Raw genomic sequence first — 6,520 nt, forward strand, 5'->3', positions numbered from 1 at the left:
ATTTTACAAGTTAGGATAAAAAACGCGGCTATTTGGGCAAATTTGACGGGGCTGCAGCACCCAGGAGACGAATGAGGAGGAGGAGCTATATGATGTCAGCGAAAGAACCTTCCTCCTAACTTACCAGTTTGTTGTTGATGCGGCAGGTGTTCAGTTTATCATTATTAGTATTTTTATTAGACATTATACAGTATTATATAGTTATTATGCCTTCGCGTTGTGTTGCCGGCTTTTGCTCCAAAACCCACAAGGATGGGGTAAGTTTATTCAAGTTTCCCAGAGATCCCGAGCTGCATGCGAAGCGGGTGAGGCAAGTCAGGTGCACTCGTGACAAGTGGGAGCCCTCACCAACATCCGTCCTGTGCTCTGAACACTTCGATTTGGATTGTTTTGACACCCTTCCCAGCTTAAAAGAATCTCTTGGGTGTGCAGTTCAGCACAAACGTGTGTTACTACCATCAGCAGTGCCTACAGTATTCCGGTGGGGGTCTACTAGTAGCTATGCCGGATCCAGCAGTCACCTGGGACAAGCCGACTCCTCCAAAGACAGTCCTCCTGTCAGAACATGTGTTGAGAAACGACATGATAAAGGTACGTAGAGCTATAGAGTGCTCCGACATGATGCTAAAAATAGTAACCATGCGGTCTGCGCGGCCATCTTGGAAGTGACTCGCTCCAGAGCGCTCATAGAGTACACATCATAGAGTACACATTCATGATAATCATAAATGTAATCAAAGTCGGCGTGATATCAGTCATGTATTTGCTTGTGAAAGCTTGCGGCTTTCATGTAACTGCCGCCTAGCAACGAGAGGCAAAGGGTAAAGAGGGTAGGCTATCATAGATTCTATTCGGAAGAGATCAATACGATTGCTTAAAAATTAGGTATTTTAACAATTTGCATCTGTTTTGTGATTATCGTGACACTTGTGTGTTATATAGAACTGTATGTCTTATCAGCACATCGAGGATCTTCCACCGGAGGCTTTAACAAGTACTTGTAGCAACACTACACTTTACCCTTTGCCATGCGTTGTTAGGGAACGGTAGCAAATACCCCGATGACCGACTTCAAGAATATGTAGAAAAAATTTAGAAATTATACTTTCCAAAAGTCATTTGAGCTTAGTGTATTGCATTTCCATTTATATTGTAGGTTCTTGCTGATGTTTTTGCGGAGTATGACGCAGCTGCTGAATCAGAAGCTGCAGAGTTTGTATGTACTAGTTGTGAACATTCACATTATTATCAATCTCATTTATTTAAAATCAGATAAAATCATGCCATCATGATCACTGCTTAAAGTACCAGTATTTGGTTGTTGAAGAGCTAGCACTAAAGAGTTCACCGGCGTTTTCATGCGCCATTTCCATTGAGTAGAACAGCCAGTGAACCGCAGCGTGTTCTTCCGCTGACGTCACAGCATGGCCGCGAGCCACGGACCCAGTTTTCTTGCACTGTGCAATTAAAAGTTGGATATTCGCGTAACAACAGCTTCTTTTCACGTAATTATAACAGAAATCTAACATGTTTGCCATGTTGTATAGTTTATTTAAGAAATTGCATAGAGTCATGTTCGTGTCATCAGCACTTTAATGTCATTTTGTCAAGGGCAAGGTTTTGTCTGAAGACCATCTGTGCCAAACTTGAAGAATGGATAAAATTTGTGGCTTGTGAAAAATTCTTAAATCTTCTGATAAAAATGCAGTATGGTAGCTGGCTCAATTATATTGACCTGAAAACTTGGCATGTCTTGGCCTTGGGAATTCCAACGGTATTAGCAGACATCCATCCATTATCTGTAGCTGCTTATCCTGTCCCAGCTATTAGCAGACATATGAATTAATATTTTATGGCAAACACATCAACAATTAATAGCCAAAACACATTTTTGCTTATTGCAGTGCCCCCAAGTGGTCAAATGCCACAAAACTTTTAGGGCTGAATGACAATGGGGTCCTGTGTCCATGTTGCAAGTTTGGTGTCTATACATCAGATCGTTGCTGAGATGTGAATTCTCTTCCTGTTTGGTAGCTTTGCCACTGAATTCGATTGGCTGTGATGGATTAACACTTTCGCAAATTGAAAAGCCAACAAATTACATTTTGTGAGGCTTGGTCCACAGATCATCTGTGATAAATTTGTTGAAGATTGGACAAAATTAGTTGCATGTGATATATTTTTTTAACCATCCGATAAAATGCAATATCGTGGCTGCATCAGTTAGGTTGATGTGACAGCTTGCAAAGTCTTCGCCTTGAGACCATCCAGGGTATCATCAGAACAAGAATGATTTTTTTAAGGCAAACACTGCAAATTACTAGCCAAAAGGTGTTTTTGCTTATTGTAACACCCTCTAGTGGTCAAATGATGAAAGGAAAATGGGTATACTGAAAATAGGATCCTGGGTTCATATACCAAGTTTGGTGTCATTACATCAAAGGGTTGCTGAGATAAGACCTCACTTCTGCTTTGGCAGCTTCACCTACAAATTCAAAATAATCTTAAAATCTTAAGTGTTTTTGATTAAAAAAAACAAAAAACTGTGCCTGGAGCATGTTTTGTTTTGATAGCTCAAGAGCTTCTCCCAAAACACTGGTTTCTCATTAGCTAGGACCAAATAAATTTCTGCATGTGACTGGGGATACCCTAGTACACTGTGGGATGTGTGCATATGCAGATTTCAAACCATATATATATATATACACATTACATCTTATTCAGTACTCAAACCATACAGTTGAACTGTCGGCAAATCTCACAAATATGTCACAAATTTTCCAAATGAGGGGCGGCACGGTGGTGTAGTGGTTAGCGCTGTCGCCTCACAGCAAGAAGGTCCTGGGTTCGAGCCCCGGGGCCGGCGAGGGCCTTTCTGTGTGGAGTTTGCATGTTCTCCCCGTGTCCGCGTGGGTTTCCTCCGGGTGCTCCGGTTTCCCCCACAGTCCAAAGACATGCAGGTTAGGTTAACTGGTGACTCTAAATTGACCGTAGGTGTGAGTGTGAATGGTTGTCTGTGTCTATGTGTCAGCCCTGTGATGACCTGGCGACTTGTCCAAGGTGTACCCCGCCTTTCGCCCGTAGTTAGCTGGGATAGGCTCCAGCTTGCCTGCGACCCTGTAGAAGGATAAAGCGTCTAGAGATAATGAGATGAGAATGAATAATGAGATTTTCCAAATGAGTTGCATGATCTGCACAAAAAGCACATGTAGCGAGACAGATGGATATCTTGTGCCCAATACGGTGGCTTCATTTCAGTTATTCAAGCTGAGGAGCATGTTTTGCCACTTCTGAACACCAGCACCTCTCATTTCAGAATCGTCAGTTATATGCAAATGAGGTTAAAATATGCTAATATGCGTATTTCCTTCATGGTGTTTATAGCCATGTTTTAAATGACTGCCAGAAGCATGGTTTGGCTACTGAAAGCGTTTTCAGTTGAACTTACTGACAGAATATATGATTTTTTTTTTACATTATTTAGGGCTAATTAATGTATGTATGTAAATCAGCAGGTGTATGCAAATCAAGATATACAAATTAGCTAATTGAGACACTTTAAAGTGTTCATGGCCCACAGAAACTTCCAGATATTATTCAAGCAATAAAATAAAAAGAAAACTTATCGATATTACCATTTATCTTCATGAACTGTACGTAAATTAGACATTTTATGCTGATTAGCCTCTAGTTATGCATGGAAGTAGAAAAAAAAATTGAAACACCTGGATTCTGTGTGGGGGGGAAATAACGCACCACAGAAAATTTTGTCAAAGTTGGCAGTTTAGTAAGAAAAATACAGTTTTATTCCCAGGATTAGCACTTTTCTTAAAAAAAAAAGCCATGTGTTCCTTGCTAATTGGCTATTTTTATTTATTTATTTATTTATAGTACAAGCCCATTTCTCTGAAAAGAGCAATATCCGAGACCTAAAAATGTCCATAAAAACTGAACCACTGGACCGATTTGTCTGATTTAAAAAAATCAGCATATTTCAAAGATTAATAATTTCAGTTTTACATATCTTGGCCATACTTCAAATTTCTGTCTGAACTCCTTGTTGGTGTGCCAAATTTCAACTACTGGTACCTGCATGGTGCAGGCATGGGAATGAAAGCAGTGCACAGGCAATTGTGACTATGATGACTATATGTTGAATTAATATTAAAAGAAGATTATCACTATATTACCATACTGATCATCACGCAACATCAGTGCAGCATCTCCTCAGCAGTAGGGATGTGCATCCCCATCACTGATGCCAAAGCGACACACATCTTGATGCACTGCCAACAATCCAATACATTAAAGATTTATATGAAGCAACTACTAATGCTGTATATGATTCACCCCTTTTGTGATGCAGTACGATTTTAACATGATTTGACACCATGTGATTCAGTGTGATACTAGGGATGGGTCATGAATTCTGGATATTTGAATAGTCATTAAAGTATACAAAATTAAATAGTTTATGCGACTATCATCCTGTCTTAAAAAGTATATTTTCCATTGTTTTTATGGGTACCAAGGTGCCTGGTAATAAGTAACATGCTATTACCGCCAGAAGGTGGCAGTATTGTAACTAAAAAGCTGTTGCCGTCTGCCATTAATCAAAAGAAAAAGAACAGGGGTGGGTTTCCCAAAAGCCTCTTAACGCTAAGAGCAGCTTAACTAGGAGAGAGAGTGTTCATTATGCTGCATGCTCTACCATTTAACGATGATCTTTGTGCTGTGATGCTTTTGGGAAACTCAGGCCAGATTTCTAGTAGGTGTTGGCAAAATGTGCGTAGCTCTGTGAGCTTAGATGCTGTTGTACAAACAGGAGAAACATGCAAAGTCAAAGACTACTACAGCTCTCAAAAAGTTGTGTGGAGCTCCTTCAAAAAACAAACAAACAAAAAAAAGGGGTGTAGTCAAAGTCTGCCATGTAAAGCTAGCATTTAATATCTCTCTCTCTCTCTAGCTCTTCCATCACTCCATGAGACGATGCAAAGCAAAAGAATATGATGCTTTGCCATTCAATATGATGGCTCTTCCTCCTCCATGTGACTCAAGGAGAGTCCAGCACAAGAAGGGACTTTTATTTTGAAATCCTGTTGGCGCGATAGTGAGAGCCACAGAGACTTTTATTTTGAAATCCCCTTGAAGCCACACCTCCAACTCATGCTACACTTGGCTGAGAGACTTGATGAGAATTGGCCACTGACAGCAGTGGAGATGAGGGAGCATGCTTGAGAAGCAGTTTAGAGAGGAGGAAGCAATCTGAATATAAAATTATTGGTCAAAATTTATTGGTTACTAGACATATGATTCACCCAATTCAAGATTTTGTTTGATTCAAAATATTGAGTTCACAATTTGATTTTATCATGATATTTTTGAAGAAAAAACAAAACAAAAAACCCAACAAATTCCTTACCAAAGAAATGGAACATTAATTTTCTTATTCTTTATCAACTTAAATATTCCTTTTGTTGAATTAAAAACCGACTTTTTTTTCAGCAAGCGTTCTCATTTTAGATCTACTTTTTGTGTTGTGGCATTCAAGCTGTGTTACTTCCGCCTATGGTGAGGTGACCATTCATTCCTTCTATTGTATGCTATTGTGCTCTCTGCTGTATAAACAATGCAATTATAGCTAGAACAAACTAAGAGATTATGCAGCCTAATGATTATCAAGGTTCATTTATTTCCATAAATTAAATCATCACAAATTTGTACCGCAATTTATCGTTGCATGATATATGGTTACATGTTTATTGTTCACATTTCTAAACGAGACCATCAGTGATGGCATAGCTCACTCTGGCCCCGTCTAGTCCAGAAGGAATTATTTAAAATGGGCCATCTTGCACAATAAATGTTGAAAGCTATATATAGAAGCTCTATACACCCTTGGAATACCTACCTATTTGCCAGAAAGAATCCAAAACGGTGTGGAATTGACCAAGAAGAAGGTCTTGCCAAATATCCAGGGCATTGTCTTCACAGACACAGAACGCCTTAACCTTGCTTACTGGCAGCAGCTGAAAGACGTCAACCATAACAAGCACTGACACTCCAGTGGGATTCTTGCTGCCTTTAATCTGTTCTTTCTGCTGAGAGACTGCACTTCTTTCACAATGTTGTACAGCTCAGGGTCTTTCTCTTCATCAGGCAGCTGGTATTTATATATGTCAATGAACACAGCAACCTTTTCAGCAGGATCATCCTAAAACTATGGTGCATCTTTAATACAAATTAAGTAGTAAATGTGGGGTGATTCTCTGGCCTGGAACTCCACCCTGTAAAATATGCACACAACTTCACTGATGGGTTGAGCAGATGATAAATTCAAATATCTCATTAAAGCCATTACCAATTTCTTGAATATTCTTAGGGCAATCACTGGGTTACTTTATAGGATGTTACATTTAGTGGCTCAGTCCAACTCTAGGAAGTTCACAGTTCCCCCGTGTTGCTTTTTGATGGTTTCAGTGATCTCTGGCCACCACATTTCTGCAGCACTGAATGTGCA

Source organism: Neoarius graeffei, chromosome 4, assembly GCF_027579695.1.
Source record: "Neoarius graeffei isolate fNeoGra1 chromosome 4, fNeoGra1.pri, whole genome shotgun sequence".
Lineage (NCBI taxonomy): Eukaryota > Metazoa > Chordata > Actinopteri > Siluriformes > Ariidae > Neoarius > Neoarius graeffei.